General features: G+C 41.8%; 1 protein-coding gene across 1 annotated transcript in view; it reads right to left on the bottom strand.

Annotated features, from left to right (window-relative positions):
* Nucleotides 1-13,682, bottom strand: part of LOC118356970 — a 98,206-nt gene that overhangs the window by 10,899 nt on the left and 73,625 nt on the right. The gene's annotated exons all lie outside the window — the stretch shown is intronic.

The raw sequence follows: 13,682 nt of genomic DNA, 5'->3' as shown, positions 1-13,682 counted from the left end.
TGAATTTGTTCAGTAGCACTAAGCAGCAACACAATGTCTGTCTTACATCTCCGTAGCTCTTTACAGATTACAAAGGACCCATATGCCTTCTGATTTACCCCTCCCCATCCAACCTGAAAGGAAGAGAGGATCAGGGGTATTGCCATCCCCATTTTATAGATTAGGAAATTGAGGCTCAGAAAGCCAAAACAATTTGCTTCTGCTTCAGATAGTAATTGGCACACCTGGGACTCTGGTTTTTTTGTCTAGGCTACACTATAACTGACTGATTAATACTATTATCTTAGCAAAAGTACTATCTCATGCTTCCTACATCATCTGCTTCAGTTACCATTTAAAGACTGACGATGCCCAAGTCCATACCTGTGAGCAGAACCACAAACTAGACTTCTTACTGGATATATAAAGTTGAATATCCCAGAAGCACCTCAAATTCTATAGGTTCAAAACTAAATGCACCACCAAGCAGGCTCCTCCTCATGGCACCACCCCTCACTCAACTGGTAAAGACAGATGCTGCAAACAAGTTGGAGAAATGCCCCAGCACTAGCCAAATGTAATCCATCCCTCTCGCCATGGTCTCCCCACAGTCTCATCATTTACAGTGTGTAGCATTTATGCCATTCTGTATCTCCCTACAACCCAGTGTGTGTTTACATGTGTCCTCCTGGATATTTCAAAATCTTTGAGAGCAAGGACTATGTGCCTGTCGCTTGGCAAGCATGCCATATATATTTGCTGAAGCTGATCTGAAAATTAACATAAATTTTAGATTATAAGGTCTTTTTTTTAATAAAGTTTTTCAGAATAGTTTTAGAGAAAAAGTACAAGGATAATAAAGAGAGTCCTAGTATGCCTCACAGTTTCCCCTATTAGCATCTTCCATTAGTATGGTATATTTGTCACAATGAAGGAACCAACTCCGATCACTATTAATTAAATTCCATACTTTATTCTGACTTCCTTAGTTTTCACCCAATGTCCTTTTTCTCTTCCAGGACCCATCCAGGATTCCACATTACGTGTATGTATCATGTACTTAGGGTCCTCTTGGCCGTGAGCCTCAGGGTCTCCTTGTTTTTGATGACCTTGACAGTTTTAGGGAGTATTGGTCAGATATTATGTAGAATGTACCTCGATCTGGGTTTGTCTGATGGTTTTCTCATGACCAGACTGTGCTTATGGGTTTTGGGAAGACCAAAGAGGTAAAGTGCCATTCTCATCACATGATATCAAGGGTACATCCTATCAACATAACATGTCGTTTTGATGTTGATTTTGATCACCTGGCTGAGGTAGTGACTGTCAAATTTTTTCCACCATTATCTTCCCCCAGCCCGTTCCCTATGGTACTCTTTGGAAGAATGTCTCCCTGTGCAGCCCACACATGAGTTATGCTTCACCTCCTTGAGGGCAGAGTATCCTCATGAATTATTTGGAATTCTGAACAGACTTATTTCTCCTCTCCCATTTACTAGTTCACTTATTTATGTCAGCATAGACTCATGGATATTGACTTAGTACTTTGAGTTATAGTCAAATACTACTTTATTTTCTTGCTCAACTTGTTCCAGCTTCGGCCCCTGGGAGTTCTTTCAGTTGGAAGAAGTCTTTTATTCATAAAATTAACAATATCATTTATGGATGTAAGGTAGTTTTTACAATTTCAGAAACTAACATAGGCCATGTCATTTAGATGCTTAGGACCTGATTTTAATGAACGGTGACATTTGGCTTCTGTTCTTTTTTCCTGCTCTTCCCCCCTTTTCTTATTTTAACAGTTGTAAAAACTTATAACCCTTACTCAGCTTCATATTGTACCTAACTAATCCCCACATCCAGCCTCGCAAGATAATGAAGGATTTTTAGCTCTGTTTTACAGATGAGAAACTAAGACACAGAGCAGCTAAATGGCATGCCCCCAGGCTTTGCATGCCACACTAGGGAAATCAAATCTGTAATTCATCATGCCCAACCTTCCTTCAGAGAGCTGGGTCACCATTGCCTCCCTCCCTTCTCCAATTATGGAGGGCTTTGCAATCAACGTGGTGGTTATGCCCTTTGCAACGGCTCCAGCTCTCTAGCAAAGGTTAGCCTGTGTTTTGCAGTTCCTCAGGCATGTTTTGCCTTCTCCTGCATGTAGAGCCCAGTAGAGCAGGGAAATTTCCGCTGCTTCTCAAGACCACCTGGAGTTCTCAATTCTCAGCTCCCCCAAGAAGCTTCACAAACAAGCTTCTTGTTTTTTCCCGGATCCCACAAGACCTTTATTCAACATCCAGTTGCCTGTTCAGTTTAGCTTTCCTTTCAAAACAAACAGGACTCATTTCTGTTCTGAAAAGCTAAGCCCTATTAAGCCACTGTCTAACACTGATGGGAGATGAGATTTTGAGCTCCCAGTGCTATATTACACAGGGATCGAAAAGGAGGACAAAGAATGAAGAATGTACACACGGTAAAACAAAAAGTGCCTCCGGTTCTATTCAGGGCTTTGCTGATAATTAGGTTTGTGACCTCAGGCCAGCCCCTTACTCCCTGTGGACCTCAGTCTCTCCATCTGTAAAATGAAAAGGTTGTGGAGATCGAGGCTTTGTGGCCTTGTATATTAAAGCCTTCACAAGAACAATTTCATTTCATACATTTATAACTGAAATCAAAGTTCACTAACCAGTACTTACCCTTTCTACATGTGATTAATCTGATATTTTATATTCTATTCCATATCATTTTTTTAAAGATTTTATTTATTTATTTGACAGAGACACAGCAAGAGAGGGAACACAAGCAGGGGGAGTGGGCGGGAGAGGGAGAAGCAGTCTTCCCGCGGAGCAGGGAGCCCGATGTGGGGCTCAATCCCAGGATCCCGGGATCATGACCCAAGCCAAAGGCAGACAGTTAACGACTGAGCCACCCAGGCGGCACTCCATATCTTTTTTTTTTTTTTTAATGTAGGTGGCTTGGGAGTCAGTAAAATGGATAACCTGGCCCATGAATGGATCATGGCCTGCAGTTCTAAGAATCCTGAGGTTGGATCATATCCGAGATGCTGGCTAGCACTTGTTCACCAAACTTCTAAATCAGGCTTGGAATAGATGTTTATTGTCAGAGCCACTAGGCACATCCTAGAATCCTGCCCACTTGCTCTGATTTTTGTCCTGATTCTGCATTAGCTGTGTGACCTGCAGCAAGGAACTCAACTTTCTGAGCCTTGGTGTTTTCATCTCTAAAAAAGTCCTGTTGTTAGGAGTATAGTAGATCATGCAAGCAGCAATGCAAAGTAGATGGCGTTATTATTACAAAAGACTAGAGGAAAAAAAAATCTTATCTAGGATGAGGCATCTTCCATGGGAAGAGAAGATGAGCAGTGGAGACTTCCCCATGGAGGATTATGGAGTACCAGGTAAATCCTTGCTGCACTGCTGGGCATCGTTCTTTCTCGGTTATGCCAATTGGCTGCATGTGAGGATGTTGTAGGTTTGTGGGTGCTTAGAGTTAGCCAGACCCTTAGATACCCCTCAGCCATGTGCATGAAGTTGCCATCAGACTGCAATAATATTTAATTTTATAAGACACTTTATAAAATAGAAAATGTAGACTCAAACAACAAAATCTCTTTCAAAGCCCTTTTTACTTTGCCTGCAAATCTCCCTCACTCTGTCCAAGGCCCTTCTTAAGTGCCCCAAACCCCATATCCACACATTCCAGAACCATCATTCTCCAGGTTCTTCAGCCATCCAGAAGTGTTTTCCAGGAAGAGAAGAGGTTGGCCCAACCAAGGCAATCAGGCCGATTTGTCAGCAGGTGTCATCTTTAAATAAAGTCTTCTACAGGGAAGGAGCGTTTTTTTGTTTTGTTTTGTTTTTGTTTTTACTTCTCTGAAATGAACAGATATGGGAACAAATGCAATGAAAGTAAGGGAAGAAACTCCTCCCTTCTCCCTTTTCTTAAAGCAATTTCTTCAGAAAATTTGCAATTTTAAGTTCTTTATCTCTTTGAAATATATGTAGATCTTTTAAAAAGCTAAATGGGCTTCCCAGCTTTAGGTCTCAGTTTCTCCAAGGATCTGGGAACCATCTCTCAGAAATGAGATCATCAAAGGAGCCAGCCCCTTTCCTAGGGGAGGTTAGGCATTCAGGGGAGGTGTGTGGGCATAGCTCCACAGCCACTGCCCTCCGTGGATAGTGATGCCCGGGGGCTTGGCCAGGGAAAAATAAACAAGTGCGATGAATTAGCCTGCTATAGGGAGCTAAAGTCCTGTGTGAGAAGGTGAACTAGGTTTTGTGCCAAAGGTCATTGTGACCCCCTTGGACAACTCTAATTCTACTCAGTCGCTTCTAAGTATGTGAATAGGACCCTTTCTTCTGCCTTGCCCCTTCTCCAGCCTTCTTCTTCTTTTTCTTTAGCATTCTCTGAATCCAGAGGTAATGCCAGGATCAAATAGAGATTCGAAATCTGGAAAAAGAACAGCAATGAAGAGCCCACCCCTGGCTGGCACCAGGTCCAGGGAAGAACAATGGCAAACGTCCACTCTACGTTACCTCTGTGAAACATGCTCTGCTAAGGGCTATCGGATTATCACAATAAGCCATGAGATAGAATTATGAGTCCCATTTTACAAATGAGGAAATTAAAGCTTGGATCCCTTAAGCAACTGGTGTGAGTGAAAATTCCAACCCCAGGCCTGGTGACTTCAAAGGGCAGGCAATCACCGCTGTAGTACAGCTGTAGGGTTCAGAGACGTGGGTTCTTTCCTGCTCAGTGTGAACTTGGAAAAGCAGTGAACATCTCTGGCCCTCACGTTCATCTGAAAGGCAGTAAATACGCTGACTGAGTCCTGCTGCCTCAGAGGATCAAGCTACACAGCAGATAGGAAAGCGCTTGGAAAGGTCTATATAATGTGGTGCAAGTACAAAGCATTGTTATTTACCCTGACAGCTCAAGGGATAGGAAACTTGGGGAGAGGCCTGCTAAATGGAAATTTTATTAACACGCTCAGAAACCAAGAGAGTGATGGAGTTCCTGGAGAGCTTCCTCGGGCCTCCCTGGCACGATGGGACTGCAGAGCAAATTCCATCCATGAGGCCATGTCCTCCCCACAGGCTCCATCAGAAGCAGCTTCCAGAAGACTCTTCAATGTGCAAGTCACATGAAAGACCTGCCGGTTTGGGAAGATCAAGGCCATAACCTTGTGACAGAGGCTCCTACAGGGATATTTTATATCTGAGATCCTGCAAGTGGTTCCTTTTCAGAAATACAGGAGGAAAAAGATGAAGCTCCCAGACTCCAGTGCAGTGGCTTTCAGAGTGGTGAGAGGGTCAGATCAGGCCACGGAGGGAGTGTGTAGAACTCGGGCAGATGGCCTCCAGCTCAGAATTCCGTGTCTGCCCCTAGTGTGTAGGCTAGGCAGCTGCAATAAGACTCCCCAGCTGGTGACTGAAGTGAAATGGCAGGTGTTTCTCATCTGCGTGGCCATCCAGAGGTAAGCAGTCCAGGTGAGGAGGAGGCTCTGTCCCTGCAGATCCAGAATGGAAAAAAAAAAAAAAAAAAAAAAACCCAAATTCCTGATTTGTAGCATTTGCCAGTTTCCATGCTCTAAATACTCAAGCTACCAAGAAGACATCACTGAATGCAAAGCAGAGAGGGGGCGTGCACAATTGGCTCTCCATGTACCTTGTGAGCCACTCCAGCCCACTGTTGCTCCCAACTCTGCATTCCAGGAAGCAGTTCCAGTTTCATCCAAGGGAAAGGGGATGAGGGAGAATGACAGTAATCATCTTCTTTATAAAGAGTGTGATCCCAAAGCTGTGCTCACTTTATATGGTCTTAAAACGGGGCCATGTGGTCATCTGTAGCTGCAGAGGAGGCTTAGAAATATGGGAGCCACTAGATGGACATGTTGCATATATTCAGTTGAACCTTAAAAGGCAAAGGAAGGGGATATAGATATTGTCCTCTTGATTTAGCCCTAGATCCCCTAAATGACAAGTTTCCTCCCCTTCCCCTACCTTCACCTGCAGTCCAGTGAAATTCTGTGAACGTCTGCCTTGGGAACAGAGAAACCACATCATCATCCCTCCTCCACCTTAAGGAGTAGGGAGTCCCAGGCTGAAATGAGCCTGAAGGGCAGAATTACCACATTCCTCAAGGAAATATGCACATATACACTAGAAACTTCCTTAGGTGGGGAAATCTGGTTGTGATTATGCGGTGATAAATAACCAGCTGAAAACAAAGTACAGCCAAACAAAGACTCCTAATTTCGATATTGGATAAATCTAAAACTGACCACTTTTTAAGCCAGTGGTTTTTCACTTTTACTCCCTGTGTGCTTTTCTTTAATACAGGCTGAAAGTGGTACTCATAGAGAGTTATGGTTTCCCTTGCAGGCTGAGTACATTTCATTCATGTAGCAAACTTTCTGAGCATCTATTTTGTCCTGGGCTCTCACCTGTGCACCAGGGCCATGGTGAGGAAGATAAGTCCTTCACATCAAGTACTCATAATGCCACATGATTTGGCTGTGCAATAATCCAATTAGTTTAAATTCATCAAGTCTGCTAAGAAAGGTGACTAAAAAGTTAATCAATTTAGGCAACATACATTGAAGGATTTTATAGGTAGTGTTTTCCAGTGTAGGTTCTATTGACATTTGGGCATTGTTACATACTGAATGTTTCTGTCTTCCCAAAATCCACATATTGACATCCTAACCCCCAGTGTGATGATATTAGGAGGTGAGATCTTGCAGAGATAATTAAGTCATGAGGGTGGCACCCTCAGGGCTGGGATTAGTTCTCTTATAAAAAGAGACATGACAGCCTGTTCCCTGTCTCTGCTCTCCACCACATGAGGATACAAAGAAAAGACGGATGGACATCTGCAAACAGGAAGTGGGCTCTCACCAGACACTAGATCTGAAGGTGCCTTGGTTTTGTATTTCCAGCCTCCAGAAGTGTGAGAAATAAATTCCTTTTATTGAAGCTACTCAGTCCATAGTAATGCATGATAGCAATCTGAACTGACTAAAACAGGTTTGCATTTGTTATCAACAAATTGCCACAAACCTAATGGCTTAAGACAAAATACATTTATTTTCTCAGTTTCTCTGGGTCAGAAATCTGGACACAACCTAGCTTGACTCTTCATAAGGCAGCAATCAAGGTATCAGTGAAGACTGGGTTCTCTCCTGGGGCTTGACTGGGGAAGGATCCCCTTCTAAGCCTACACAGTTGTTAGGAGCATGCCATTTCCTGTAGGCTTCCAGACTGAGGGCCTCAGTTTCTTGTTGGCTGTCGGCCAGAGGCCACTCTCAACTCTTCTGCCACATAGCCCTCTCCGTAGGGCAGCACACAAAATGGCAGCTAGCTTCTTCAAAACTAGTGAGGAAGCGAGAGATTTTCTAGCAAGAAAGATATTACAATCTTTTATAACACAATCACATTTACCTAATCACATACATTCTGTCACCTTTGTTGTATTCTACAATTAGAAACACATTATATGTCACTCTCTCACTCAAAGGGTGGGGATTACAAAAGAGGGTGAATCCCAGTAGGCAAAGGGTCCATGGGGCCATCTTGGAGTCTGTCTGTCACAGGGTGGTATAATTATTCGCTGGGTGTTACTATCCCACACACAGAGGATGTTTAGCATCCCGGGCCCCTGTGTACCAAACGCCTAGTGCCCCTCAGTCATTTTGACAAAAAAAACTGTCCCTGTGTATTTTCAAACGCATGTCACATGGCAATTTGGCTTCGGGCTGAGAACCACTGTGGCCTCTGGTTATCAAATTGATCACAAAAGTGCTCAATTTCTATTCACTTTGTGTTCTGTGGACATGACCAATAACTGACTAGAACTTATGTCTTCATCTTTTCACCTTGTAAACAATGTATCATAGTGAGACATATAACCAGTGCACCAGCCACTGAGTTACATTAAATAAAGCTTAACTAGAAGGGAGACCTTTAAATAAAGTCACCCTAGAACTATATATTGCTTATTTCATCATGAAAAGTACTTTTTCATATAAATATAATAAAAAAGATAGTGCATTCAAAGAAATTTTAATTCATTAAACAGCCACAAACCTAGACCCACCATTTTTCTGGTGAAAAGCCTCTGTAAACTTCTCTTCAGTTCTTTTGAAACCAAAGCATTCACTTCCTCCCACAGCATGGCAGTACAATCAGTAGACCACAGGTTTAAATTCCCCAAAGGACAGACTTCATTTAATGTCTTTCCAAACTCTCCTTACAATCCTTGGTAAAAGAAAAGATAATTGTGTCATTTTCCATTCTCATTACACTGGAAGATTGTTCTGACAATGGATTTATATGATGCCTTTGAGAGCTCTCCTCAAAGATACAATCAAAAGAAGGAAAGTGCATCAAAGAACTCAGGGCATTTTTTGTTGTCCTTCATCCTTCATGATGAGACAAATTAAAAATAGAAAAAGACTCCAAAGGAGATCTATTCTTGTCACCTTAAGGTTCTTCTGGGACTAGGTTGCTAGTTGTAAAAGCCACCTCTCTGTGTTGAAATCTATTTCTGCACACATTTAAGTTAAAAAAAAAAAAAGTAGACAGGACTTCATGGCTATCTCTAAAAGCTAGTTGCTATATAAATACACTTCGTACAAGTTTTGTAAATTTAGAGGAAATTTAGGACCATCTTCATTTTAGAAACTCACAGAATCTTAGGTCTGATAATTCAACATTAAACCAAAAGTCTTCTTCCAGGATAAGGTGAGACACAGACTGAGCAACTCCTGTTTGAAAGCATGATCTCTTCAGGGCATTTATCAAACTTCAACGCGTGCGTAAATCGCTCCGTGGTCTTGTTAAAGTGTCGATTCTCATTCATTCTCTGGGATGGGAGAGCCTGCATTTCTAGAAGCTCCCAGGTGATGCTCATGCTCCTGATCAGGGTTGGGATTAGGGTAGGGAAAGTGAGGACTTGCCTCAAGCACAAAATTTAAGAAGATGCCCAAAACCTTGCTTACCAAAAATAGACAATCTTTTAACACAATATTTTTAAAGATCAAAATGAATATAAAAATATTCCTGATTAAAATATATCAAAAATTTTAAACAAAAAAAGAAGGCTGTTAATGCTTTACAGTTATTGTGCAACAGAAAGTTATTTCCAACCCATCCTTCCTTGCAGACTCCACCACACAGGCTCCTGAGGACAACAATGGCTTGGGAACATGTTGGACATGGCCAGGCTTTAGATATCATAATCCTTTAGTATTGTTGTTGCCATTGTTGTTGTTGTAGTAGGAGAGTTTTTTTGGTTTTGGTTTTGGTTTTTTTTTAAGATTTGTTTTAGAGAGAGAGAGCATGAGCAGGAGGGGCAGAGGATGAGGAAGAGAGTCTCAAGCAGACTCTCTGCTGAGTACAGAGCCCAATGTGGGGCTCAATCTCACAACCCTGAGATCACGACCTGAGCTGAAACCAAGAGTTGGACGCTGAACTGCCTACACCACCAGGCACCCCAGTAGTAGAGATTTTACTAACATTTTCCACATGGATTGAAATGCGGTAGGGTATTTGTTAAGTGTATATAGAAGCACATATTTCCTTTGGCCTCAGGCCCCAAAATGGCCCAGCAGGGCACTGCTGCTAATCTTCAGATCATACCTGAAATAGCAAAGCTACCATGGCTATCTAAGTGCAGAGTTTTGCTCCATCTGTATCTGAGGCCTGGCTACTCACCATGTGCTCACCTGGCCAGTAGCATTGACATCATCTGGGAGCTTTGCAGAAATGCAGACTCTCCAGAACTTCTGAATCAGAATCTGCATTTTAACATGATTCACAGGTGATGTGGGGCATAATAAAACCTGGGAAGTATGGCTTTATGAATTTCCAATCAAGAGGCTGGGATCTGTAAGACTGTGAGCTCTTCTCTCTCTGCCCCCTGTGTATGCAGCCATTTTGGGCCTCTGTCTTTGAGTGGTTTCTATGTGTCATAGGTAAAGAGGAAAGCAAACATTTATTTCCTGCAATATCCTTATATATTTTATATTCCTTATTGTATTTCTGAGCCAACAGTGATAAATGATTTCAAGAAAGAATCCTATTCTCATGTGGAAAAAAAGAGAAGAAATAAAAAAAATAAGCAGGCTTTATGGCCACAGGAATGTTTGACGTCTGCCCAGCACCAACTGTTCTCCTGTACAGAAATGGATAATTTTTCAAGAAGAATGTTAGGATTGACTGCATTAACCTTGAGACATGGGTCCCTTTGGGTTGTAAATTTCTGCAATCTCACAGGTGAGGCTTTTTCAAAGAGAAGAGCAGAGGGGAAGGGGGTGGAGGAAATAATCCTTGCCTCCCAAGCAGAAAGAAGGGTCTCCTCTGAAGCTAAACTTGGGCAGTTTCATGGCCCAAAATACCATTTATCTCTACTGGTCTCCTGGATAAAATGCATACATCTGTTAGGCAGAAGTACAGTAATCTACCACTCCCCCTAGGAAAACAAATCTTATTAGAAAAAGTTTAAAATAAATTACATTTGCTCCTTTTCATCAATGGGGAAGTAGAATTCTGGAGAATTAAGCAACTTAAAAATCATGGAATTATAGAATTTTAACATCACAGAATCCGTACATAGCAATGTTCCCATGATTATTTACGACCCTGAAACAAAACCTGAGTTTGCCATTATAGAGTATTCCTATTCTTAGAGTTCACTGGTGCTATTCAGACAGTGTGACATAAGATTAACATGAACTCTTCAGTCTGTCCTCAGAGGACTATCCACAATGACACAGATGAATAGTTGAAGGGATGTGGCCAGAGGAGAGAAGAGAAACCAGATAAAGACGCGGGGGGCGGAGGGGGGGGTCCAGGATGTGAAATTGATGAGGTCCTGGATACAGTCTATTTCTCCTGATAATGAAGTAGCAAATATTGATGAAAACACAATTTTCTATGATATAATGTGCCCCTTCAGAAGCCACAATTCAATTGGCAAACAACTTCCAGAAACCCCCCGCTATTGCACCTGACATAGAGTGGTTCATAAAACTTGAATATCAGAATGTAAGAAAATACTCGCTGATTTAGAGTAAAATAAAAAAGAATCATCTTCCATTTAAACAGCTATCTAACGAGGAAGGGTTAAATCTTGGAAACCACAGCAGAAAAACACCATTTTTCTTTGACAGTTTAGGTCACTAGCACTGCTGTTCAGCAGCACCACATTTTAAACCTGCAAAATCCATTTTTCCCCTCCAGTGTTCTTTTCTTTTATTGCAGTATATATGCCATTCAGTTTGCTTTGTCTGATATTTGCTTTGACTGTTACCCACTTCATTTTTGCCATCCCCTTTCTACTTTTTTTTGTTGTTGTTTTATTTGGCACTTGCTGAAGGAGTTAGATTGACAGCCCACGAGACCCCAATCCTCTGTTTATCCAGAGAAAAAGTATAGAGAAAAGCAATGAGGCCGGGCTTCACTGATACCCAGCGCGCCCTCGGTTTTACGGCTGAGCCCCCAGCTTATCAGAAAGCTCATCCATGGGGCACACTGTTGTTATCCTCCAAGCTATTGGTGACCTGTGGGGCAAGGCACAGTACTGACTTCTAGGGAAATACCTAATGTCTTGGCATTTAATGTGGGTGGTAGATGAAGTCTGCAAGAAAGTAAGGAACACAGAGATCTCTTAGCTGTTCCTTTTCTCAACTTCAGACTGCAGTGGATTTGGCATAGCTCAGGTAGCAAGCTTTCAGAACTGTGGATGTGGGTGTGGATGTACCTATAGTGAATTCTCAAATTTTCCATGTGTTGTATTATCTGGGGATCTTGTTAAATTTCCAGACTTTAATTTGAATGATCTAATATTGTGCCTGAGATTCTGTATTTCTAAGAAGTTCTCAGGTGATGCCGATGCTGCTGGTCCAAGGACCATATTTTGAATGACAAGACTTATGTGCATTTGGGAAAGACCAGGGGTACTCGCCACAATCAAGTTCCTCAATCATTTCTAGAGGTGGTTTCACCATAGAAATAAGGAAGGTACTGCGATACCTAAGCCACTAAATCCCTCCAGAGAGAACATTATTGCCTTCTGCATCAGTTCATCGTGGCAACAAACACTGATAAGAAATCCATGATTCATGAAGAATGCCAATCCTTTAGTATCTACAAAGCCCTGGACTGGGAATACTAGACCTGTACAAGCTGTAGAGTATAGGATGCATATACCCTGCCCTTGTCCTTAAACTTGGGCTATATGTTGATTGGTATAAGCCCTCTTGGCTGGTTGAGCTTGCCCTAGGAGTCTCCAGCTGTCATGAATCATTTATTACTGCAACTTCACCTGGAGACCAGATCAGATTTTATTCTCCAACAACTGCCTTTTTGTCTACTATTACCACAGATCTCAATATGCTACCATTTTAAGCCACAAAGAGAAATATGCATATTTTTTATTAAAAAATAGCTAGAAATGAGTATTGCCCAGTAACTAGAGGCTAATATTTAACTTTGGGAGCATCTGATGCCTAGTCTACTATCCACCCTTAAAAAAAAAAAAAAATCCAAGGGCACTTGCTTATATAAAGATGTAACAAGGTCTCTATTAGCATTCCCTAGCCAAAATCTTATATTTGTTTCCTCATAATTGTGGGCCATAACAGAAATTTTGACCCATAACAGAACTATTCAATGAGTCTCCACAGAACTTCTTCTCAAAGTGGCAGAAAATCTATGGCTAGAAGAGTGAACTATTTTAGGGCTGGAATGTAACAGCCCTCCAACTGGTCTTAGGGTTATCTTGCTTCAAGCTTCTACACTCCTTGCTTGCTGACCCAAGTCCCTTGATCTGTAGCAGAACTAAGTTACTTTCTTTGAGATTTGCAGGCCACTAGCCTTGAGGAGTAAAGGACCAAACTTCCCCAAAAGGTCTGACTACATTTGGAACAGCTGAGTAACGTTCTTTTGTGTATCTGTAGACCTTGCATTCTTTTGCAGAAAGAACAAAGTCCTCCTGAACATCAGGAAAGAGGAATCAGAACCCCTCATACAATCTCTAGCACTGAAGATAACGTCCATAGCTGGCACCAACGAGTCTGCACGTAAGCAAAGTTACAGACCACTTCACTCCCTGACACCCCCTTTCAAAAACCCTTGGGCCAGGCAGAAACCAGAGCTGGCTTTTGGACAGGAGTCTACCTTCTCCCCAGGTGGCTGGCCTCCTGAATAAACCTCAAATTCCTTTCCAATCAAAACTCATCTCTTGAGTATTGGGCATTTGAGAGCTGGGCAGCCGAACTTGGGGTTCAGTAACAGGAAGTGGAGAGTTTCTGAATGGAAAATTATCAAAGGTATCAAAGTTGGCAGACATCTTTTGGAAAATAATGAGAGACAACACCTTTCTCCACTTCTACAAACATCAGAAACCTTCACATATATTTATGAGAAAACAAAATCAAAAAGGAAATTTCCTGTCATTTTCCTTTTATTTTTAATTTTTTTCATTATTCTTATGTTCTTTTAATCCTACCATCACCTTCAGAGCCTGATCAACAAGACATCAATCATTTGTTTCAATCCTTTACCTCATGCCCTTGTCTTTACTTCCTGAGTCTAATTCCCATGTTTTATGGTCTCTGAATTTGCATTATTGTACATTTTTGTCAAAAGAACTGACTTGACCTTCTCTCTTCTCTAGAA

This window comes from Zalophus californianus, chromosome 5 (genome assembly GCF_009762305.2).
Source record: "Zalophus californianus isolate mZalCal1 chromosome 5, mZalCal1.pri.v2, whole genome shotgun sequence".
NCBI classification, from domain to species: domain Eukaryota; kingdom Metazoa; phylum Chordata; class Mammalia; order Carnivora; family Otariidae; genus Zalophus; species Zalophus californianus.
This window is presented reverse-complemented; position numbering and strand designations above follow the sequence as displayed.